General features: G+C 46.2%; 1 protein-coding gene across 3 annotated transcripts in view; it reads right to left on the minus strand.

Moving 5' to 3' along the window:
- The window catches only part of sema3b (sema domain, immunoglobulin domain (Ig), short basic domain, secreted, (semaphorin) 3B), a 294,532-nt gene that overhangs the window by 157,420 nt on the left and 110,704 nt on the right, over nucleotides 1-26,408 (minus strand). Inside the window, exon 1 of one of the 3 annotated variants that reach the window (XM_067998441.1) lies at nucleotides 8,097-8,223. The exons of the other annotated variants lie outside the window; for them this stretch is intronic. The gene's annotated coding sequence lies outside the window, so the exon portion shown is untranslated. Of the gene's footprint in view, nucleotides 1-8,096; nucleotides 8,224-26,408 lie in introns of those variants that run through there. 3 annotated transcript variants of the gene reach the window in all.

Genomic DNA, 26,408 nt, shown 5'->3' on the forward strand with positions numbered 1-26,408 from the left:
GGGAGTCAGGCTTTTTGAAACAGAATACTGTGCAGGTGATCAAGTTTTTAAAGAGAAAGCTGCAAGGCTTTCGCCAAGACTGAGAGGTCAGAAATGCCAGCAGAAGAATTAGAAGTCATTTTGTTTAAGTTAAGTATGAGGACCCATTGATATGGGGGAGGATGGCGTGTTCTTTATTTTGTATCATTATGCAAAAATTGGTTGTATTGTTTGAATTAAGTACCTTTAATCATAACCGTTATACTGTATGTTCATCTTAAGAAATAAAGTAGCTTGTCAATTTCTATCAGGCCTCATCTCATCAAGTGTTTGGTCAATCCACGTTGGAGAGATTGAAGAAATACACATGCAAGCGACAAGAATAACCAGTCCAGGTCAAGAGGAGGTATTATTATTACACCCCCAGGTTACATTATCGTGCCAGTAGATACAAGGCAAGTGTGAACCAACTCCCATCAAAGTAAGATGCTCGGATCACTTATAGGAGTGACTGACACCACTGAGCCCGAGAAGATTTTTACAACAGACCCAAATTTGTAATAGGTGTACATTGTCACTTTTGCCTCTAATACTATTGTCACTAACTCACTTCTGTAAGCTTGGCTCAGTTGGTGGCACACTTGCCTCTGAGTCAGAAGGTTATCCGACTCCAGCAAACAAAAATTAGCTGAACCACCCCTTCCCCCCCTCCCCCCGCCCACCCAATGCAGCACTGAAGGAGTGTTGCATTCCTGCGGATGAGATATTAATACCGAGGCCCCAATTGGTTCAGGTGGACGTTAAAGATGCCATCGCTTTATACAAAGAAGGAGCAGGAGGTTGTCCTAGCCATCAATTGTCCCTTAAATACCACCATCAAAAACAAATTAACTGTCCATTCATCTCATTGTTGTTTGTGCACAAAATGGTTGCCGTGTTTGCCTACATAACAACAGTCACTGCACCTCAAACTAATCCATTGTATGTGAAAGGCTATGAGAGGTTCCTGAGAGATGTGATAAACTGCTATAAAAATACAAGCCATCCTTTCTGGATGGGACAGTCAGGATTTTAGAGCAGATCGTCTCAAAACTTTTAAAACATAAACCAGGCACCAATAGATGTTAGTTCATTTACTCTGTTTAATTGAATGCCTTATGATTTGGAGACATCATCGGGCATTAACGATTTCAAGACATTTCAACAGTAAATAAACACTGCAAAACTTAACCATAATCCCACCCACCCCCGGCCCATCCCAATTTTTCTACTCTTTTGGACTTAAGGAAAGATGCTGATCCTATCTAACACAATACGGGGGATGGGGGGGTTATTTTCTGAGTTCCCACTGGCATAGTTCCCATGATCAGCATATATTCAGAAGACTATCTTATATCTCTCTCTAACATACGCATTCTCACATAGTCTCGCTCACTCTTTCAAACAGACTCAATGAGAGGTCCTAAGTTAAATGATTAGAGGATTTAGGTTGACATGTGCAATAACAAGAGGGTTTTTTGTCTGAGTATGTAATTTTTATCTTGCCTCAATTTCCCTCCCTCCATTATTAATCTTTTTAGTCCCTGCCTCTCCAACACCTCTCTTGAACCCTACACTGCCTCTTTGCTGTCAGATTGCTTGTCCGACATCCAGTCCTGGATAAGCAGAAATTTATTCCAATTAAACATTGGGAAGACCTAAGCCATTGTCTTCAGCCCCTGCCAAGAACTCCGTTCCTTCGCCATCAAATGCATCCCCCTCCCTGGACACCGGACTATTCGATACCTCGGCATCCTATTTGACCCTGAGCTGAGCTTCTGACCCGATATCCTCTCAATCACAAAGACCGCCTACTTCCACCTCTGTAATATTGCCCATCACATCCCTGCCTCAGCCCATCTGCTGCTCAAACCCTCATCCGTGCTTTTGTTACTTCCAGACTCGAATATTCCAGTGGTCTCCTGGCCGACCTCCCATCTTCCACCCTCCATAATCTTGAGCTCATCCAAAACTCTGCTGCCTGTATCCTAACTCGCACCGAGTCCCGTTCACCCATCACCCCTGTGCCGGCTGACCTACATTGGCTCCCAGTTCACTAACGCCTCGATTTTAAAATTCTCATCCTCGTGTTCAAATCCCTCCATGGCTTTTCCCCTCCCTATCTCTGTAACCTCCTCCAACCGTACATCCCACCGAGAACTCCGCGTTTCTCCAGCTCTGACCTCTTGCCCATCCTTCACTTCCTTCATCCCACAATTGGCGGCCATGCCTTCAGCCGTATAGGCCCTAAACTCTGGAAATCCCTCCCTAAATCTCTCCTCCTTTAAGACACCCCTCAAAACCTACCTCTTTGACCAAGCCTGTCCTAATGTTCTTTGGCTCGGTGTCAAATATAGACTGATTACGCTCTTGTAAAGCACCTTGGGACGTTTTACTACATTAAAGGCGCCATATAAATGCAAGTTGCTGTTGTTAATACCACGGTATAGTTTATACGAGCTCAGTGCCGAGGGTCAACTGTGGAAAAACCAATTAGATGCCGTTGTCAGCTAAAAGGTCTCACAACACGTGAAGTCGGAATGCACGTGCAGTAACGTGCATCGCAAAAAGGTGGGTATTATGCAAATTCATACCTGGTGCCCACTTGGCAGTGTCGCAGATAGAGGTTAAAAAGAAAAAGAAAACTGGAAAGGGTTGGAAAGACACAGCAGGCAATCAGCACCTGCAAAGAGAAAAGACAAGCTAATATTCAGGGCTTCTGCGCTCACGGTTTTCCACCCACAACAGTGGGTGACTGAGAAGCAGTGGGCCACCTGGGTGTAGAAAGTATCTCACGGGTGGAAAGTAGAAGGTAAGGACTGAATAAAACAAAACAGGGGTGGATGTGGGAAGAACAGGTAAAAGTCAAGAGGCAGGACATGTTGTCACTGGAAAAGAGAAGGTTGAGAGGTGATTTGATTGCTGTTTTTAGGATTCCAAAGGGATTCCTTTCTCCCTCATGTGTTTATAATGAAGACCATGGCAAACTGTTTCACCTTTTCCAGAACAGAGGACATGGCCCGCGTTTGAAGGTTGGGGGGGGGGGAATTCAAAATTAATCTGTGGAAACCATTGGGGGTAATTTTAACCTAACTTGCCGGGCGGGAAACCCATGGGATCGGGTGGAGCTGCATTTTACACCATGCCCAATATTACTCTTTACTGACTACACTTGAGAGTAAAATCGGGCGGGGAGTAAAACCAGCGTTGCTCCCGATCCCGTCAGTTTCCGACTGGGCGGCGAGGTTAATATTGCCTCATTGAGAGAGTGGTCAATCTATGGAACAAGGTCCCTAGGGGGACATTGGAAGCAGTTAGTATTGATTCAGTCAGATAGATTTCTTTCAGAAAATAAGTAATTTGAGACACGACATGTGGTAAGTGTAGCAGGCTTGGGAGAAACGGGTGACTTTGGACCTGTGGTTCCCAAAGCTCTCCTCCACTGAGGTTTTCCTCACCTCATGTCTGGATCTGTTGTAGACTAATTGACCAGAGATTGATTGCTATGATTAGTCAACAACTCCACTGTCGTTGTATCCTTGATAGACCTACAAAGACCTTGATCTTTTCTCGTCTAGCGATTCCTATGTTCCTGTCGCAAAGGGGCATTAGAGGAGAGGAATTACACCTGAGTTTGTGCAGCTTGCTGTTTCCCAAACGCTACTGAATATTTTTTTTGCCAAAAGCAATACTCTGTTTCCTGCTAAACAGAGAACCATGGACGAACCCCACCAACGCTAATGTTACGGAGTAGAAACACTGCAAAGGGGGAATCCTCTCCTTACATCACCTCAGGCTCCTCTGAAATTGTTTTCCAACGCAGCTGGATTATGCAAATAACAAGTCCATTTAAAAACAAATTAGCTGGCCGATATCTCAGGGTGGGTAATGGCAATTCGCCTTTCCCTGCTTTTTATTTCTAAACACCTCACCGCCTTTTTATTTCTCTGTGCCAAACCGCAGTAGCAGATAATGAGCTCGATTTAAAGGGGATGTGTTGCAGCTTCTGAAACCTTGCCAGGGTGTGACGGACAACATTGAATATGGGGCCCATTCGGGGGTTGGGGGGGGGGGGTGCAGTTCTTTCCAGCGCTGGTCGCAAACTTCTTTCTAAATATTTTGACTAATAATCTTTTTGTTCACTTACAAAAGGTATGTTATCTTGGATATTCCCCACACTGACAGCCAGAGCCTTGCCAGATTCAGAGTAAGTCTGACAGAGCCAACTGGCATAAACTCAGTTTACACTGGGACTGCAATCTGGCTGGTTAGTTAAACCGTATGTTACTTATTTGCTGCTTATCTCAGCAAGGGTAGCAACAGGGGTGGTACAATTATACTCAGCACCCAAGGGGGAAATGAACCCTACTGGTGGAAAGTGCATGCATGTGGACATCAGATAAAGGGCAGGGTTGGGCACGGATGTGATGCCCCCTGCAGTTGAATAGCCTGCCAAACTCACTGTTTAAGTTAATGGGTTAATGATAGCCACGAGGTCCTGGATAGCTGCCAGGACCTGTGGGACAGCATCCCAGCAGAATTACCACATAGCTGCCAGGACCTATGGGACAGTGTCCCAGCAAAAGTACTACATAGCTGCCAGGACCTGTGGGACGGTATCCCAGAAGTACCACATAGCTGCCAGGGCCTGTGGGACGGTATCCCAGCAGAAGTACCACATAGCTACCTGGACCTGTGGAAAAGGCAAGTTTAGGACTGATCTGAGTAAATTCTTCACACGAAGAGTAATCGACACATGGACAACACATGAAGGGTTTTGATCGAGTAAATAAGGAGAAACTGTTTTCACTGGCAGGAGGGTCGATAACCAGAGGACACAGATTTAAGATAATTGGCAAAAGAACCAGGGGGGAGATGAGGATAAAAAAAATTTTACGCGGCGAGTTGTTCTGATCTGGAATGCACTGCCTGAAAGGGCGGTGGAAGCAGATTCAATAATAACTATCAAAAGAAAATTGGATAAATATTTGAAAAAGAGAAATTTGCAGGGCTGTGGGTAAAGGGCAGTCAGGAGTGGGACTAATTGGATAGCTGTTTCAAAGAGCCAGCACAGGCATAATGGGCCGAAAGGCCTCCTTCTGTGCTGTAAGATTCTATGGACTGGACTCCCAAATAGAGTGCTGGAGGCAAAAAAATCCATGGCATCATTTAAGAAACAATTGGATGCTGCAATGGATGAACCAAAATGGGTCACCTGTCATTTTCTTGCAATCTTGTGATTACCAGTGCATGGAATGGAGGGAGTGTTGTCGGGGCGGGGGGGTCACACTTCTGTGTGGCTCTTTTGAATGTGATTATTGGCTCAGGGTTAAGACATTAACGATTGCCCACCCTCTCAGCTGCACAGCTAAGCAAGGCCTGAAGGTAAAGGGGGGAAGCAGAGGGGAAGTGGACAACACTGCACCAATTCCCATCGTCAGTCTCTCAACAGCTCCAGTGATTCAGCATAAATCTGGCTGAAGCACCAATAGGCTGGAGGTCCAATAGGCCAATTAGCTGGAGGGCCAATAAGCCAATAGGCTGAAGAACCAATAGGCTGGGGGACCAATAAACTGGGAGGCCAATAGGCTGGAGGGTCAAAAGGCCAATAGGCTGAAGGACCAATAGGCTGGAGGACCAATAAGCTGGAGGACCAATAAGCCAATAGGCTGGAGGACCAATAGTTTGAGTGACCAATAGGCTGGAGGACCATTAGGCTGAGTGACCAATAGACTGAAGGACCAATAGGCTGGAGCCTCAAGTCTTTGCCCAAGCCGCCTGAGACATTTCCCTGTTCAAGGAAGTGATTGTGGGAAAGCAAGTTGCTGTCGCCTCAGACCACAGCTTTCGGGGGCCCCCCCCACCCCAAGCTGCCAGGCGAGCAGCTGAACCTCCTTTTATACCGCTGGGTGCCAGCATTGGCAGGAGTGGCATACGACTGTCAATGGATTGGCTAAATTCCAATTGGTACTGTAATTAGCAGTGTTGCCCTACCAGGGTCACCATCTTGAGAATGGTGAGGCCAAGCAGGCTGTGGTTCTGTATTACTCTCTTGCTGAGGCACCACGTGGGGTACAGAGAGAGAAAGCAATCAGTTTGCTATTAACGTCATCCCTCTAGCTGACATGTGGGGACCGAAATCCAGGCGGATATACAGAATACAGACCGACTTTCTTTAAAGTACCCAGAGTGGTAAAGGTACATTTTAACTTTGAAAAGCTGACTTGAATGTGATTAGACACTTTGCATAAAATGTTGTGATTTCAAGACAGCTTCCTTTGTTTGAATTGGAACAAATGTTCTTTTTAAAAAAAAATGTTCATTTAAGAAATGACGCATTGGCAGATATTAAGTAGCAGTACTTTAGGGCTGGGGGCAGAGTTCCTATTGATTGATTAAGTGCATTCTGTTATTCCTTGTGAGCTGAACAATGGATAATTTGCACTGACATGTTTAACTATGTGGCAGTTATTTCTCCACAACATTCAGTTAAAAAAGAAACAACTTTATCACATCCTCAGGATGTCTCGAGGCCCTTCATAACTAATGAATTACTCGTGAAGTACTGCCACTGCGGTTTTTTTAGGCAATCGCTGGAACCAATTTACGCACAGCAAGGTCCCAGAAACAGCAAATGAGATGAGTGACCTGTTAACCTATTGTTCTCCCCTCAATCAACACCATTAATAAAAACAGCAGGTAAATTAAAACATTCTCATCCATCTTTTCCCTGTTTCACGTTATTCTCAAGATGGCATTTTTAATTATTGAGTTGGGCTGTTAGCATTCAGTTAAGACAGAGACAACTTGCCTTCATATTGCACCTCAGCATTTCTATATTCACAGCAACATATAAACCCCTCCTTGTGCCTCAAGCTCAGCAGATCAGATACAGTCAAGCCACTGGATGCTTTTACACTGTAGCCAGGGGATTGCCCTGGAGTCCCCAGGAATTAAAGGTCAATCTCCCAGAAATTAAAGGTTAATCTCCCAAAAATTAAAGGTTAATCTCCCAGAAACTGCTGTGAGCAAAAATCCCGGGAGAAAAATCATAGGGGGCATTAAAAATATGATATTTCCCCCCCCCCTCCCCACCATTTCCTTTGAAGACTTCTGTTCATTAGTTGTTAAAATATTGGAGATGGGGAATAAAGCCTGTTTGGCTGGACGGGGTGGCCGGAGGTGGGAGGTCATGTGATGAAACCTCCTGGAATACGTCCAACCAGAGTTGGCGACCTTAGGCGGGCATGCTGCTTCGCCTCTAGCCAGCTGCAAACCAGCTGAAGTCGAGGCGGCCGACAGCATCCTGGACACACGAACGCGGGGCCGAGCGTAGTCCAGTGAGTGGAAAGTGGCCTCTCCCTGCGTTCTGCTCATCATTGCACAGAGTGATTACACAGACCGGCTCCCTCAGCACACAGCATAGCAAGCCAGACAGCAGCAGGAGATAGCTTCTCCTCCAAACAAGATACCCACTGCCAGATCTCACCTGATTCTGCCTGCAGCCACTATTGCACAATAGCCACTCAGTTTATTTTTTTTTTACACACACACACACACACACACTTTCCTCAATGAACGATTGAATAAACAGCCGGCAGTCACAGGTTCGGTCCCTGCGTCCCCCCTTGACATTTGCAGGGCAAACCAAACCCCGAAAAAACCTCTCTCAACAACCAACTGTGCACTTCAGGCTGAACAGGTTCAACAAAACAGATCAGCAAACAGACCCGCACCAAACAAACGCTGCAGCTCCCTGAACAAGTGGGATTGAGACTAAATCGTTCCAGGATTTCGTAGAGGCAGGAACACACTTCCAATTTTGCTTTCTTTTTTTTAAAGAAAGGAACATCTTTAAAAGACTGACTGACTGACAAGAGTATGCCAACTTTCAGCTCATTTCGGAGGTAAACCAGAGGCCATCCACTTAGCAGTGGGAGTAATGTTTTCGATACACGGATAAGCACACGACTTTGATACATGACTTGCAAAATGTAAATATGTCCTCCAAGATTGTCAAAACACAATTGATTTAAAGATAAAAGGAAAACAAAAAGTAACAATAATATTCACTTAACTGTACAGGAAGATCCATCAATATCCCTGGCTCATTTGCCCTCGCCTCGATGCAAGCTTGTACTTCCAGTTAGTTAGCACAGGGGACTGGGGGAGAAGAGTTGGAGAAAGGAGCTTTACTTTTTCAATGTGTGGGGGGAGGGGGAGGGATTGAATCCACTTTTCTTATATTGAGAACGTATCTTTAACAAAAAAAAAACACACACAGGTGGGTAAGTGCTGGCTCCGACGTCTTGTCAAGTCTCAGATCACCTGCCAATATCTTCAACAGACGGTCACATCTGAAGGGACCTGGTTGAAAGTCCGAGGCAGAGTCATTGAGAGAGAACCCCACACATACATACACACACACACACGAAGATGTAGGAGTGCCTTAGGGTGGGGATGGTTCAGAGGTGAACTATCCCTGCCTTTTGACTGATGTATTTTGAAATCACCTGCAGTCACCAGAGATTAGCAAAGCGTAAATAGAAAAAAAAAACTGCTTCTCATCCATTAACCCCTTCCCCGCCTCCCTTAGACTCTGGTGACATTAAAATAATTAGAATTTCTAACACCCATTGCAAATTTTGGCCACTAAATAATATCAAACAGCAGTTTGAAACCAATTTTCCGACACTCATTTTTCTAACAGTGCTGTCCTACTCCCAGTGGAAACACTAAGCACAATGAGGCGAGCAACACTTTCTCAGCACACAAAGTACCAGCACCGGCCAACGTGAATTGCTGCCCCTGATTCCGGTCACCATCGCTCCACTGGCCCCTCACTCCGGTCACCCTCCACTCCACTGACCCCGGTCACCCTCCACTCCACTGGCCCCTCACTTCAGTCACCCTCCCATCCACTGACCCCTCACTCCGGTCACTCTCCCCTCCACTGACCCCTGACTCCGGTCACCCTCCCCTTCACTGACCCCTCACTCAGGTCACCCGCCACTCCACTGACCCCTCCAGTCACCCTCCACTCCACTGACCCCTGACTCCGGTCACCCTCCACTCCACTGACCCCTGACTCCGGTCACCCGCCACTCCACTGACCCCTCCAGTCACCCTCCACTCCACTGACCCCTGACTCCGGTCACCCTCCACTCCACTGACCCCTGACTCCGGTCATCCGCCACTCCACTGACCCCTCCAGTCACCCTCCACTCCACTGACCCCTGACTCCAGTCACCCTCCACTCCACTGACCCCTGACTCCGGTCACCCTCCATTCCACTGACTCCTCACTCCAGTCACCCTCCACTCCACTGACCCCTGACTCCGGTCACCCTCGCTGACCCCTGACTCCGGTTACCCTCGCTGACCCCTGACTCCGGTCACCCTCCGCTGCCCCCTGATCCCATCACCCTCCACTGACCCCTGACTACGGTCATCCTCCGCTGCCCCTTGACCCCGTCACCCTCCACTGACCCCTCACTCCAGTCATCCTCCGCTCCGGCACTTTATTCAAGCTGCGAGTGAGGAAAAGCTTCTGAAATCGCTGAAGGTTCAGAATGAGAAAGTTGCGAATCTAACTGTACTGTTTGATGATGCCCCCATCTTGCATCCATGTAGCCGATCCTATGCTTTTTCCCAATCTCCCCCCACAGTATAAACATTACACAACGGTGCGGACTCGATGGGCCGAATGGCCTCCTTCCATGTTGTAACCTTCTATGATTAGGGGTGATCCCACCATTTCCCCAAGATACGCTCCCTGAATGTGCCACTCCCACTGGGAGCATCTGACCATAGAATTACTTGTATAATATAAACTTCAAGCCTCTTCTGATCTCTTGTGTCACTTGGAGCTACCAATTGGATCAATGCTTTGTAAAGAATCCCTCATTCTATGCCTCCAGATTGGAGTACTCCAATTCTCTCATGACTTGGCCTCCATCCTCCTAATTTTGGTTTGTTCAAAATTCTGTTGCCCCTATCCTAGCCCATCTCTCCTATCCACACTGAGCTACACTGAAGCCAGGTCTCCCAATGCCCCAAATTTAAAATCCTCACCCCTGTGCTTGAATCCCTCCACAATCTCACCTATCTGAAAGTCGGCACCTCCGACAGTGCAGCACTGAAGTGCCAGCCTAGTTTATGTGCTCAAGTCTCTGGAGCGGGCCTTGAACCCACAACTTTCTGACTCAGAGGTGAAAATGCTACCACTGAGACATGGCTGACACCATATTAAAGTACCAGTAATTTAGACTCAGTTTCTATTGATTGATTAAACGCGTTCTGCTATTCCTTATGAGCTGAACAATAGATAATTTGCATTGGCATTTTTAACTATAAAGGTGAGCAGTTATTTCACTGCAGCATTCAGTTAAGAAAGAAACAACTTGCACCTTATCGCATCCTCAGGACATCCCGAGGCACTTCACAACCAATGAACTACTCGTGCGGTTTTTGTAGGCAAACACTGGAAACAATTTACGCAGAGCAAGGTCCCACACACAGCACAGTTAACCTGTTGTTGTTCCCCACAATCAACACCGCCAAAAAAAAAACAGTAGGTGAATTAAAACATTCTCATCCGTCTTTTCTCTGAATCCCTGCCCTGTCTCACATTATTCTTGAGATGCTGCACAGTCACCAGCATTGCTTGAGGGAGCTCAACCCAATAAACTCATTCAGATTTTTAGAATACTCCACGTCTTTGCATTGCTTGTTCTGAATCACGTGGTGCTAAAAGCAAGTAGCCTCTGGACAATCAAAACACTCCACTTACAATGCAAAGCTGTTGAGGCAACTAATGTTTTCTGCCAGGAATTTCAGGACAAAAAAAAGCTTGTAATGCTGTGAATTAGTGCTGCTATTGTCCTGGGATTTAGGGAACGATCTTCTGAATGCCAGTGAGTCACATGGATATTCCACGATCAGACAATAGGATCTGAGTCAAGTCTTGGGGAGCTTCTATGGAAAGATATTATTGCTGCTGAAATCCAATTGGCAGTGTGAGTCCTGTCAAGTTCTTGTTAATTGCTAATTGGTTACAACATTACCAGGTTATTCAGCAAGTCAGGCGACATCTGCGGAGAAAGAAACAGAGTTAACGTTTCAGGTCGAAGACCTTTCGTCAGAACTGGAAGATGTTAAAGAGTTAACAGTTTTAAAGCAAGAAAGGTGGTCCTTTCCCTAGCTCTGTTCTTGCGTAAAAACACTTAATCGCTAACATCTTCCAGTTCCGATGAAATGTTAACTCTGTTTCTCCCTCCACATGTGCTTCCTGACCTGCTGAGTGTTTCCAGCATTTTCTGTTTTTATTTCAGCCTAATGCACAGTCTATTTTGTGCTCCGTGACTAAACCTTGATTCAATCCCCTCTTCACCCACTCCCTGTCACATATACAGCCTGCATCATTACAATTCTCATTGAGACGCCTATGACATTCATTGCACATTGATGCTCTGGACTTTTTTTTCTCAGAAGCACAATACGAATATTATTGCGCAAGGCACAGCTACAATTCCTTTCCCTAATTTCTAATTATTTATCTCATTCATTTTTTTTTCAATCTTTCCCATTTTCTTTGTCTCCCCGGAGTTAATCAAGCTGATAGGACATGAAGATAACCTGCTCCCAGGAGCTCCTATTAATGTAAATGTCAGATCTTAGATACTCCTAGCATGAGCTAGGTACCTTCATCACAGAGTAGGCGAGGCACAGGTTGAGGGGTGGAAACTTCTAACCATGATGGAGGGACTTCATGGGCAAGATCCTATCTGTAATGGACACACTCCATGGGTAAGATCCTATCTGTGATGGACACACTCCATGGGTAAGATCCTATCTGTAATGGACACACTCCATGGGTAAGATCCTATCTGTGATGGACACACTCCACGGGTAAGATCCTATCTGTGATGGACACACTCCACGGGTAAGATCCTATCTGTGATGGACACACTCCATGGGTAAGATCCTATCTGTGATGGACACACTCCACGGGTAAGATCCTATCTGTGATGGACACACTCCATGGGTAAGATCCTATCTGTGATGGACACACACCATGGGTAAGATCCTATCTGTGATGGACACACTCCAAGGGTTAAGAGCCTATCTGTGATGGACACACACCATGGGTAAGATCCTATCTGTGATGGACACACTCCAAGGGTTAAGATCCTATCTGTGATGGACACACTCCATGGGTAAGATTCTATCTGTGATGGACACACTCCAAGGGTTAAGAGCCTGACTGTGATGGACACACTCCATGGATAAGATCCTAACTGTGATGGGCACACTCCATGGGTAAGATCCTATCTGTGATGGACACACTCCATGGGTAAGATCCTATCTGTGATGGACACACTCCATGGGTAAGATCCTAACTGTGATGGGCACACTCCATGGGTAAGATCCTATCTGTGATGGACACACTCCATGGGTAAGATCCTAACTGTGATGGGCACACTCCATGGGTAAGATCCTATCTGTGATGGACACACTCCATGGGTAAGATCCTATCTGTGATGGACACACTCCATGGGTTAAGAGCCTGTCTGTGATGGACACACTCCATGGGTAAGATCCTAACTGTGATGGGCACACTCCATGGGTAAGATCCTAACTGTGATGGACACACTCCATGGGTAAGATCCTATCTGTGATGGACACACTCCATGGGTAAGATCCTAACTGTGATGGGCACACTCCATGGGTAAGATCCTATCTGTGATGGACACACTCCATGGGTAAGATCCTAACTGTGATGGGCACACTCCATGGGTAAGATCCTATCTGTGATGGACACACTCCATGGGTAAGATCCTAACTGTGATGGGCACACTCCATGGGTAAGATCCTATCTGTGATGGACACACTCCATGGGTAAGATCCTATCTGTGATGGACACACTCCATGGGTAAGATCCTAACTGTGATGGGCACACTCCATGGGTAAGATCCTATCTGTGATGGACACACTCCATGGGTAAGATCCTATCTGTGATGGACACACTCCATGGGTAAGATCCTAACTGTGATGGACCCACTCCATGGGTAAGATCCTAACTGTGATGGACACACTCCATGGGTAAGATCCTAACTGTGATGGACCCACTCCACGGGTAAGATCCTATCTGTGATGGACACACTCCATGGGTAAGATCCTAACTGTGATGGGCACACTCCATGGGTAAGATCCTATCTGTGATGGACAAACTCCATGGGTAAGATCCTAACTGTGATGGACCCACTCCATGGGTAAGATCCTAACTGTGATGGACACACTCCAAGGGTTGAGAGCCTATCTGTGATGGACAAACTCCATGGGTAAGATCCTAACTGTGATGGACCCACTCCATGGGTAAGATCCTAACTGTGATGGACCCACTCCACGGGTAAGATCCTATCTGTGATGGACACACTCCAAGGGTTAAGAGCCTGTCTGTGATGGACACACTCCATGGGTAAGATCCTAACTGTGATGGGCACACTCCATGGGTAAGATCCTATCTGTGATGGACACACTCCATGGGTAAGATCCTAACTGTGATGGGCACACTCCATGGGTAAGATCCTATCTGTGATGGACACACTCCACGGGTAAGATCCTAACTGTGATGGGCACACTCCATGGGTAAGATCCTATCTGTGATGGACACACTCCACGGGTAAGATCCTAACTGTGATGGACCCACTCCATGGGTAAGATCCTATCTGTGATGGACACACTCCACGGGTAAGATCCTAACTGTGATGGGCACACTCCACGGGTAAGATCCTATCTGTGATGGACCCACTCCATGGGTAAGATCCTAACTGTGATGGACAAACTCCATGGGTAAGATCCTATCTGTGATGGACCCACTCCATGGGTAAGATCCTAACTGTGATGGACACACTCCATGGGTAAGATCCTAACTGTGATGGACACACTCCACGGGTAAGATCCTATCTGTGATGGACCCACTCCATGGGTAAGATCCTAACTGTGATGGACACACTCCATGGGTAAGATCCTAACTGTGATGGACACACTCCACGGGTAAGATCCTATCTGTGATGGACCCACTCCATGGGTAAGATCCTAACTGTGATGGACACACTCCATGGGTAAGATCCTATCTGTGATGGACCCACTCCATGGGTAAGATCCTAACTGTGATGGACACACTCCATGGGTAAGATCCTATCTGTGATGGACCCACTCCATGGGTAAGATCCTATCTGTGATGGACCCACTCCATGGGTAAGATCCTAACTGTGATGGACAAACTCCATGGGTAAGATCCTATCTGTGATGGACACACTCCATGGGTAAGATCCTATCTGTGATGGACCCACTCCATGGGTAAGATCCTAACTGTGATGGACAAACTCCATGGGTAAGATCCTATCTGTGATGGACCCACTCCACGGGTAAGAACCTAACTGTGATGGACACACTCCACGGGTAAGATCCTATCTGTGATGGACACACTCCATGGGTAAGATCCTATCTGTGATGGACCCACTCCATGGGTAAGATCCTAACTGTGATGGACACACTCCATGGGTAAGATCCTAACTGTGATGGGCACACTCCATGGGTAAGATCCTATCTGTGATGGGCACACTCCATGGGTAAGATCCTAACTGTGATGGACACACTCCATGGGTAAGATCCTAACTGTGATGGGCACACTCCATGGGTAAGATCCTATCTGTGATGGGCACACTCCATGGGTAAGATCCTAACTGTGATGGACACACTCCATGGGTAAGATCCTAACTGTGATGGGCACACTCCATGGGTAAGATCCTATCTGTGATGGGCACACTCCATGGGTAAGATCCTAACTGTGATGGACACACTCCATGGGTAAGATCCTAACTGTGATGGACACACTCCATGGGTAAGATCCTATCTGTGATGGGCACACTCCATGGGTAAGATCCTATCTGTGATGGACACACTCCACGGGTATGATTCTATCTCTGATGGACACACTCTAAGTGATCTGGAATGCACCGCCTGAAAGCCGATTTTAATAATAACTTGCAAAAGGGAATTGGATATACACTTGAAAAGGAAACATTTGCAGGCCGATGGAGAAAGAACGGGGGGAGTGGGACTAATTGGATATCTCTTTCAAAGATGGGCCATTTGGCTCCCTTCTGTGCTGTATGATTCTATGGTTAACTGTGGAGAGGACTGTCAGTAATTACAGGAGGACGTAGAGATTAATAAATTGAATGCAGAGAAATGAGACGTGATACTTCTGGGGGCAAAAATAAGGAGAGGAAATATACACTAAATGGTAAAACTTTAAAAGGTGTAGAAGTGCGGAAAGACTTGGAGGTGTCACACAGCCCACAACAGCGGCAAAGTAAACATACCAGATTCATTAAGGCTAGCATGTGGGAAGCCCTGGCCAAGGCCTAAATGAATCTGGCAAATTTAATTTGATGTTGGCACTGGCTTCATGAAACCCAGGAGTTAGAAGCCAATGGCAATAGCACAGCACTAAAACCAATATAAAAGGAGCTTTAAATGTGTTTTTAGAGGAAAAATAAAGGTTCTCCATCGGTGAAGGAGCCATTTGTATTTCACAATGTAATAGCGATGATTGACTTAAATTGTGTTATACATTCTCTCTATTGAGAAAGCCATAAATAATGGATGACATATCAACATCACGACAGATTGAAGGTTATTTGGCATCAACAAGGTTTTTTAGGTGTTCTGTAATTTTAAAACAAGCACAGACAAAGCAGGAAAGAACATTTCATATCGAAAGAGTCAAAACAGTCCCTAGCATTGTGCAGTATTGCTGGCAGCAGTGAACCGCAAGGTACTTTTATAGTTCTCTTTGGCCGCGCTCCTCAGTAGCTTGGGTCTCCTGGAGCCCGTGGCCACATTAAGATAGATCTGAGAGAAAGCTTGACGATGGCAGCAGGGGAAGGCCATTTACCACTGGGGAAGGTCAACACGGTGTTGCTGCTGCGCTGCATGACACCAATGCCATCAGGACACGGTACCACGATGTCACTGCTCTGCACATGCACGTTGGCCAAAATATCACAGCCGCAACCCCTCGCACGCATGGAACGATGGGGGGGCCCCCAACAGTGTGGCTGGTTCATAGGAAGACCGACTCTTTCCCTGTGGGAGGTAGAGGAAAATGTGCTGAACATTGGACTCGTTGGCTAATGGGAAACCCAGCCTGTATGTTGTTGAACAGATATTTTGTCAGTTAACCGCAAACCACACACTTTTTTTTTGTCCGCTGCTACATAAAAAACAGACATAGGACAGAAAAAGTCACAACTTTGGACATTGCATCAGCAAAATGACAAGAGACCACTTTTATGGTGGTCGGAAGGCATAAGACTAAGATAAAGAATACTGTCTTAAAAGGGTATTGACCAGGCCCGCCTCAAAACTGTATAAAAAGGAGAACGAACTGTGCTGTCATCAGGAGAGGCAACATGACGAAGACAGGGAAGGAATGCTTTGGTAGACACACCCGGCCTTCTCCCCGGGACAACAGTCTGGTCCATTTGTGTTCTGAACCATATTCTACAGTTGTGAGTATTGCTTAGAGCTGTTCCTTACTGTTGTTCGGCAATCAAATAAAGTAATTAGTGATCTTAATACCAGTTTCTGTGGTTGTTGTTTCTGCTCAGGTTAGAACTAGTAATAAAGTTATTTTCATAAAAATAGGGACAAACAAAATGAATAATAATCTTACAGCTGTTCTCTCTAAACTTTTTTTAAAACCTTTTTTTGTCTATCTATTCTATGCTTTCTTGTTCAAGAAAATACTTCATAAATATTTCCGTCTCTATTACTCTTCCCTAATACTCTCTTCGTTACTCGTCCTCTCTCAGTTCATCTCTCCTTGTGCTTGTTATTCTTGTTTTTCTTTCATGGATACTCTCTTCCTGTATCTCAGTTGTTCTCCCTGTGATTCCCTCCCGATTATCATCTGGCTACTCCTTTCTCTCTTAGTCCAGCAATTCTCCCAACTGCATATTTTTCCTCCCTCCTGATTCCTTGGGTCCCTGATCTGTGCTCTGTATAAGATGATTCCCCCATTCCCTGGGCCCCTGAACAGCTGATCAGTGTTCGGTATAAAATGATTCCCCCAGTCCCCGGGCCCCTAATCAGTGCTCAGTATAAGATGATTCTCTCATTCTCTGGGTCCCTAATCAGTGTTCAGTATAAGATGATTTCCTCCATTCCCTGGGGCCCCTGAACAGCCGATCAGTGCTCAGTTAGCAATTGAGCAAGATTGAAGAGATAAATCAGATCATTGCATGACTTGTCCCATTGAGTAAGGGACTCAGATGTGGTTCAGTGGATAGCATTCTCGCCTCTGAGGCAGAAGGTTGTGGGTTCAAGTCCCACTCCAGAGACTTAAGCACAAAATACAGGCAGTACTGAAGAAGGGCTGTACTGTCAGAGATGCCGTCTTTCAGATGAGAGGTTAAACCAAGGCCCTATCTGCCCTCTTAGGTGGATGTAAAAGCCCCTGTGACACTATCTCAAAGAAGAGTAGGGGAGTTCTCCCTGGTGTCCTGACCAATATTTATCCCTCAACCAACATCACAGGCAGATTATCTGGTCATTTATCACACTGCTGTTTGTGGGATTTGCTGTGTGCAAATTGGCTGCTGTCTTTCCTACCTTACAATAGTGATTTCACTTCAAAAATAAAAGTACTTCATTGGCTGTAAAGCGCGTTGAGACGTCACAAAAGGTACTATATAAATGCAAGTTCTTTTATTCTAAATCCGACCTGTGTAAGGCTTGTCCCATTGAGTCAGGGGCTCCCTGCAAATGCAAGATTCACAGTTCCAGAGTTGCCATTAGAGGATGATTGACACTTATTGCTGATTAAAAGATGATAGATAGACAGAAAGAACAAACAGAGAGATCTGCATTATTGTGCAAGGCCGAGAAAACAGCCTTCCCCCCAGGCCTTTGTTGTGGGTGTGTGATACTTTGGAAACATCTTGAAAGGTCAGGCCTTTTAACGAGATAATTCCCCGACATACCTTAGAGACAGGTAGAGGAGGGGGGAAAAATGCACTGGCTCACCTTACTGGCGAGGAGTCAGCAAACCAGTTCCAGCTGTGAAGTGATAGCTGGTGATCGATGGTGTCTAAGTGGTATTTTACAGTCAAACACTCAACATAATCACAAACTGCAGCAGCGGGCTGTGTCCCAGATCAGAGGTGAGAATGGACGGATCATGGAATGTCTTAAGTCAACAGTAAACAAAGAAGTCTAAAATGTACAGTTGTCCGCATGTCTCTTTATACATTTTTCTTTAAGTGATAGATTTAATAACACTATTTACAGATGGAATGCTTGTGGAGAAAAATGTAAAAAAAAAATGCACTCTGAATTCCTGCTCTTTTTAAAACATTAACTGCGTTTATATTCAGGCCTTCTTCTGTGGACTCTATCAAGGAACTTCTTCTGTCAGCTGTGGTTTGGTGGGTAGCACTGTTGCCTCTAAGACAGAAGGTTGTGGGTTCAAGTCCCACTCCAGAGACTTAAGCACAAAATCCAGGCTAACACTCTGATACAGCATTGAGGGAGTGCTGCACTGTCGGAGGTGCTGTCTTTCGAATGAGATGTTAAACCAAGGCCCCGTCTGCCCTCTCAGTTGAAGTAAAAGATCCCATGGCACTACTTTGAAGAAGCACAGGGGAGTTCTCCCTGGTGTCCTGGCCAACATTTATCCCTCAACCAACACCAGTAAAACAGATTATCTGGTCATTATCACATTGCTGCTTGTGGGACCTTGCTGTGCTCAAATTGGCTGCTGTGTTTCCTACATTACAACAGTGACTACACTTCAAAAAGTACTTAAATGCTTGTAAAACACTATGCAAGAAAAAACAATGTCCTGAGGTCATGAAAGGCGCTATAGAAATGCAAGTGTTTCTTCCTTTCAATTCAGATTCCGGGAGCCTGTCCATCAACACTTGTTACACATAGAAAGGTCACAATATTGGGGGAGCTGCTGGTGCCTGGGGAACCACTTGACAGTGAAAGTCATGCCTTTGTGAGATAAGAAGAAGTGGACCTCCAACTAGCAGTGAAAGCAAACAGTTAAAGCACCACCGCACTGTCCTCGTGGGGACGAAGTCCCGTCTTCGCACTGAGGACACCATCCAACGTGTTGTGTGGCACTATCACCGTGCTAAATGGGATAGATTCAGAACAGATCTAGCAACTCAAAACTGGGCATCCATAAGGCGCTGTGGGCCATCAGCAGCTGCGGAATTGTATTCCAGCACAATCTGTAACCTCATAGCCCGGCATATTCCTCACTCTACCATTATCAACAAGCCAGGGGATCAACCCTGGTTCAATGAGGAGTGTAGAAGAGCATGCCAGGAGCAGCACCAGGCGTACCTAAAAATGAGGTGCCAACCTGGCGAAGCTACAACTCAGGACGACATGCATACTAAACAGCGGAAGCAACATGCTATAGACAGAGCTAAGCGATTCCACAACCAACGGATCAGATCAAAGCTCTGCAGTCCTGCCACATCCAGTCGTGAATGGTGGTGGACAATTAAACAACTAACGGGAGGAGGAGGCTCTGCAAACATCCCCATCCTCAATGATGGCGGAGTCCAGCACGTGAGTGCAAAAGACAAGGCTGAAGCATTTGCAACCATCTTCAGCCAGAAGTACCGAGTGGATAATCCATCTCGGCCTCCTCCCGATAGCCCAACTATCACAGAAGCCAGTCTTCAGCAAATTCGATTCACTCCATGTGATATCAAGAAACGGCTGAGTGCAGTGGTTACAGCAAAGGTTATGGGCCCCAACAACATCCTGGCTGTAGTGCTGAAGACTTATGCTCCAGAACTAGCCGTGCCCAGTACAGCTACAACACTGGCAGCTAACTGACAATGTGGAAAATTGCCCAGATATGTCCTGTCCACAAAAAGCAGGACAAATCCAATCCAGCCAATTACCGCCCCATCAGTCTACACTCAATCATCAGCAAAGTGATGGAAGGTGTCGTCGACAGTGCTATCAAGCGGCACTTACTCACCAATAACCTGCTCACTGATGCTCAGTTTTGTTCCGCCAGGACCACTCGGCTCCAGACCTCATTACAGCCTTGGTCCAAACATGGACAAAAGAACTGAATTCCAGAGGTGAGGTGAGAGTGACTGCCCTTGACATCAAGGCAGCATTTGACCAAGTGTGGCACTAAGGAGCCCTAGTAAAATAGAAGTCAATGGGAATCAGGGGGAAAACTCTCCAGTGGCTGGAACCATACCTAGCACAAAGTAAGATGGTAGTGGTTGTTGGTGGCCAATCATCTCAGCCTCAGGGCATGGCTGCAGGAGTTCCTCAGGGCAGTGTCCTGGGCCCAACCACCTTCAGCTGCTTCATCATTGACCTTCCCTCCATTATAAGGTCAGAAATGGGGATGTTCACTGATGATTGCACAGTGTTCAGTTCCATTCACAACCCCTCAGATAATGAAGCAGTCCGTGCCCACATGCAGCAAGACCTGGACAACATCCAGGCTTGGGCTGATAAGTGGCAAGTAACATTCGCACCAGACAAGTGCCAGGCAATGACCATCTCCAACAAGAGAGAGTCTAACCACCTCCCCATGACATTCAACGGCATTACCATCGCCGAATCCCCCACCATCAACCAGAAACTTAACTGGACCAGCCACATAAATACTGTAGCTACAAAAGCAGGTCAGAGGCTAGGTATTCTGCGGCGAGTGACTCACCTCCTGACTCCCCAAAGCCTTTCCACCATCTACAAAGCACAAATCAGGAGTGTAATGGAATACTCTCCACTTGCCTGGATGAGTGCAGCTCCAACAACACTCAAGAAGCTCGACACCATCCAGGACAAAGCAGCCCGCTTGATTGGCACCCCATCCACCACCCTAAACATTCACTCCCTTCACCACCGGCACACCGTGGCTGCAGTGTGTACCATCCACAGGATGCACTGCAGCAACTCGTCAAGGCTTCTTTGACAGCACCTCCCAAACCCACGACCTCTACCACCTAGGAGGACAAGGGCAGCAGGCACATGGCAACAACACCACCTGCACGTTCCCCTCCAAGTCACACACCATCCTGACTTGGAAATATATCGCCGTTCCTTCATCGTCACTGAGTCAAAATCCTGGAACTCCCTATCTAACAGCACTGTGGGGGAACCTTCACCTCATGGACTGCAGCGGTTTAAGAAGGCGGCTCACCACCACCTTCTCAAGGGCCATTAGGGATGGGCAATAAATGCCGGCCTCGCCAGCGACGCCCACATCCCATGAATGAATTTAAAAAAATATTTCGAGTGGACGTAAAAGATCTGATGGGACTATTTAATAGAAGAGCAGGGGAGTTCTCCCCGCTGTCCTGGACAATATTTAACCCTCAACCAACACTGAAAAACAGATTATCTGGACATTTATTTCATTGCTGTTTGTGGGACCTTGCTGTGCACAATTTGGCTGCCGTGTTTCCTACATTACAACAGTGACTACACTTCAAAAATATAAGTACTTCATTGGCTGTAAAGCACTTTGGGATGTCCTGAGGTCACGAAAGGAGTTCTATAAATGCAAGTGTTTCTTTCTATTTTGTGCCGTTCCCTTGACTTGGGAAGGAGGTACAGCAGGTTACTGGATGAGAGGTGTTGAGAGGAGAAACCTCAAGAAGCAATATCCAGCATCGTCTCCTTCTGAATTGTTAGTCAGTTTTGTCTTGATGTGGAGATGCCGGTGATGGACTGGGGTTGACAATTGTAAACAATTTTACAACACCAAGTTATAGTCCAGCAATTTTATTTTAAATTCACAAGCTTTCGGAGATTTTCTCCTTCCTCAGGCAAATGTTTCAAGATCTCCTTGAAGCCTACGCATTTATACATATTGAACAATAATACATGGTGTTTACAGACTGCCCCTGCAACTGCCCGTTGCCAAGGCAATCACCGTGTTCAGACAGAGAGGTGTTACCTGCAGAACCTCCGAATACACATTCAATAAAAAAACAAACAGGTTTTTTTATTGAATGTGTATTCGGAGGTTCTGCAGGTAACACCTCTCTGTCTGAACACGGTGATTGCCTTGGCAACGGGCAGTTGCAGGGGCAGTCTGTAAACACCATGTATTATTGTTCAATATGTATAAATGCGTAGGCTTCAAGGAGATCTTGAAACATTTGCCTGAGGAAGGAGAAAATCTCCGAAAGCTTGTGAATTTAAAATAAAATTGCTGGACTATAACTTAGTTTTGTCTTGGTCAGTCTTACCAGCGCTTACCATTATCCATCCATCTTCCCACTCTTAGGGACGGTGACCTGCGTAATCTTCTGGTCAGGATAGTTACCTGTTCGGTTTTGAAATGGAGATGTCTACAATTGTGAACCAGAAATTAATTCTAAAGCAGAATTCCATTGACCAGTTCGTTATTTAATTTGTTAAGCTTTTCTACAGCAGAGCAAACATCAGATCTAAAGCCATAATCTAGCCCCACCTCTACTGGTTATTCCCCCCCACCCCCCACTCCACCCCTTGCTTGTCCAGTTTGGATTTGACAAAAGGTGGCAATCCTACTTCTAATGAGGACCAACAAAGATCCTTTTCAAACTCGTGATCTATGGTCTGCTTTGAACTAGTGTTACTTGGGAACTGTGACACTTCGATGCAAAATTTATGAAAAATCCCGTGAAGTGCAACAATTGACACAAACAGTGTGAATCTAGGAGAGTTACACAGAGTTACACAGAGTTACATAAGGCCTACAGCACAGAAACAGGCCATTGAGCCCAACTGGACTTAGCCAGCGCTTATGCTCCACACGAGCCTCTGCCAGCCTCCTCTTCGTCTAACCCTATCAGCATATCCTTCTATTCCTTTATCCCTCATATCCTTATCTAGCTTCCCCTTAAATGCACCTAAGCTATTCGCCTCAACTACTCATTGTGGTAGCGAGTTGCATATTCTTACCACTCTTTGGGTTGAGAAATTTCTCCTGAATTCCCTATGGGATTTATTGGTGACTATCTTATATTTATGGTTCCTAGTTTTGGTGTCCCCCACAAGTGGAAACATTTTATCCACGTCTACCCTATTGAACCCCTTCGTAATTTTAAAAAATCTACAAGTCAAGGAGCTGCCAGCAGTAAACAGCCCTGTAAAACCTCAGCGTGTTCTTAAACAAAACAACCAGGAATTTACTCCCTTTTGCATGTCAGCACGAGTCTAGTGTTATCAAAAAGCCTTGGAGGGAGCTCAGACGGCACCTGCCCTGATCCACAGCCCGAGTAACGCTAAGGTCAAGAGTGCGGGGGACCAGTTGGACCTCTCACTGGTGAGCTTTAAAAATCATCCAAAGTGCTGTAAGTGCATGAACTGTGCCCAGCAAGTCAGGAGCTAAGATTGCTCCTGCTCCTAATCGCAGTCCGACTGCGCTGAGGTCAAAGGTATAAGGTACAAGGCAGCTAACATCAGTCAGACTGCTCTCCAACCACAGCTTTGTCCACCTACATACCTGACTCAGGCTCCACATGTCAGGGAAAACGCTGAAGATCACATAATCAGAATCACAGAATCATAGAATGATGCGGCACAGAAGGAGGCCATTCAGCCCACTGTGCCTGTGCCGGCTCTTTGAAAGAGCTACCCAATTAGTCCCACTCCCCTGCTTTTTCCCTCATAACCCTGCAAATTTTTCGCCTTCGAGTATTTATCCAATTCTCTTTTGAAAGTTACTATTGAGTCTACTTCCACCACCCTTTCAGGCAGTACATTCCAAGTCATAACAATTCGCTGCGTAAAAATATTTTTCCTCATGTCGCCTGTGTTGATTTATAATAAGTAAAGGTAATTCCGTTATCATACATCCCGTTATTCCATAACTGTTCTTTCACATCCTGTAATGTCTGACTATTGCGTTATATTTTAGAACTCTTTGAAGTAAAAAATCTCACATGTAGCCCTTTTTTAAAAATTCCCTTTTCCCCTGAAGATCACAAGGGAAAAAAACACTTCTGCACTGTTCGCTTTTTCTACTGTTGTAAACAGCTTAGTTAGAAATACACCTTTATTGTGGAGCACTGCCTCGCAGAGTCTTTTACAGTTTAATTGTTTGGACTTTTGACAGTGCTATTTAGATGAGACTGATATGGATAATACCCAGTTTACTGACCACCCTGAGAAAAGCAAAGCTCCCCAGGCTGAATTTGAAACTGGAGCCCCATTTACAATATGGTTATAAATGTGGATTCTTTTCACAATTCAAAATGCACTGTGCAAATGGTGACATTCGCTGTCCTCCGTCTTGAATTTAAATGAAGATAAACCCTTATAATAACTGAAGGGTACGATAGCATAGTGGTTATGTTACTGGGCTAGTAATCCAGAGGCCTGGACTAAAATCCAGAGTCATGAGTTCAAATCCCGCCACGGCAGCTGGCGAATTTAAATTCAATTAATTAATTAAATTCAATTAATTAAATAAAAATCTGGAATTAAAATACTAGTATCAGTAATGATGGCCATGAAACTACCGGATTGTCGTAAAAACCCATCTGGTTCACTAATGTCCTTCAGGGAAGGAAGCCTGCCGCCCTTACCCGGTCTGGCCTATATGTGACTCCAGACCCACAGCAATGTGGTTGATTCTTAATTGCCCTCTGAAATGGGCTAGCAAGCCACTCAGTTGTAAAATCTCGCTACGAAAAGTCATAATAAGAATAAAACCGGATGGACCACCCGGCACCGGACACGACAACGGCAAAACACCAAGCCCAGTCGACCCTGCAAGGTCCTCCTTACTAACATCTGGGGACTTGTGCCAAAATTGGGAGAGCTGTCCCACAGACTAGTCAAGCAACAGCCTGACATAGCCATACTCACAGAATCATATCTTTCAGCCAACGTCCCAGACTCTTCCATCACCATCCCTGGGTATGTCCTGTCCCACCGGCAGGACAGACCCACCAGAGGTGGCGGTACAGTGATATACAGTCAGGAGGGAGTGGCCCTGGGAGTCCTCAACATTGACTCTGGACCCCATGAAATCTCATGGCATCAGGTCAAACATGGGCAAGGAAACCTCCTGCTGATTACCACCTACCGTCCTCCCTCAGCTGATGAATCAGTCCTCCTCCATGTTGAACACCACTTGGAGGAAGCACTGAGGGTAGCAAGGGCACAAAATGTACTCTGGGTGGGGGACTTCAATGTCCATCACCAAGAGTGGCTCGGTAGCACCACTACTGACCGAGCTGGCCGAGTCCTTGAAGGACATAGCTGCTAGACTGGGCCTGCGGCAGGTGGTGAGCGAACCAACACGAGGGAAAAACTTACTTGACCTCGTCCTCACCAACCTACCTGTCGCAAATGCATCTGTCCATGACAGTATTGGTAGGAGTGACCACCGCACAGTCCTCGTGGAGATGAAATCCCGTCTTCGCACTGAGGACACCATCCAACGTGTTGTGTGGCACTACCACCGTGCTAAATGGGATAGATTCAGAACAGATCCAGCAGCTCAAAACTGGGCATCCATGAGGCGCTGTGGGCCATCAGCAGCAGCAGAATTGTATTCCAGCACAATCTGTAACCTCATGGCCCGGCATATTCCTCACTCTACCATTACCAACAAGCCAGGGGATCAACCCTGGTTCAATGAGGAGTGTAGAAGAGCATGCCAGGAGCAGCACCAGGTGTACCGAAAAATGAGGTGCCGACCTGGTGAAGCTACATCTCAGGACTACATGCATGCTAAACAGCGGAAGCAACATGCTATAGACAGAGCTAAGCGATTCCACAACCAACGGATCCGATCAAAGCTCTGCAGTCCTGCCACATCCAGTCGTGAATGGTGGTGGACAATTAAACAACTAACGGGAGGAGGAGGCTCTGCAAACATCTCCATTCTCAATGATGGCGGAGTCCAGCACGTGAGTGCAAAAGACAAGGCTGAAGCGTTTACAACCATCTTCAGCCAGAAGTGCCGAGTGGATAATCCATCTCAGCCTCCTCCCGATATCCCCACCATCACGGAAGCCAGTCTTCGGCCAATTCGATTCACTCCACGTGATATCAAGAAACGGCTGAGTGCACTGGATACAGCAAAGGCTATGGGCCCCGACAACATCCCAGCTGTAGTGCTGAAGACTTGTGCTCCAGAACTAGCTGCGCCTCTAGCCAAGCTGTTCCAGTACAGCTGCAACACTGGCATCCACCCGACAATGTGGAAAATTGCCCAGGTATGTCCTGTCCACAAAAAGCAGGACAAATCCAATCCGGCCAATTACCGCCCCATCAGTCTACTCTCAATCATCAACAAAGTGATGGAAGGTGTCGTCGACAGTG

This window comes from Heptranchias perlo, chromosome 17, assembly GCF_035084215.1.
Source record: "Heptranchias perlo isolate sHepPer1 chromosome 17, sHepPer1.hap1, whole genome shotgun sequence".
NCBI classification, from domain to species: domain Eukaryota; kingdom Metazoa; phylum Chordata; class Chondrichthyes; order Hexanchiformes; family Hexanchidae; genus Heptranchias; species Heptranchias perlo.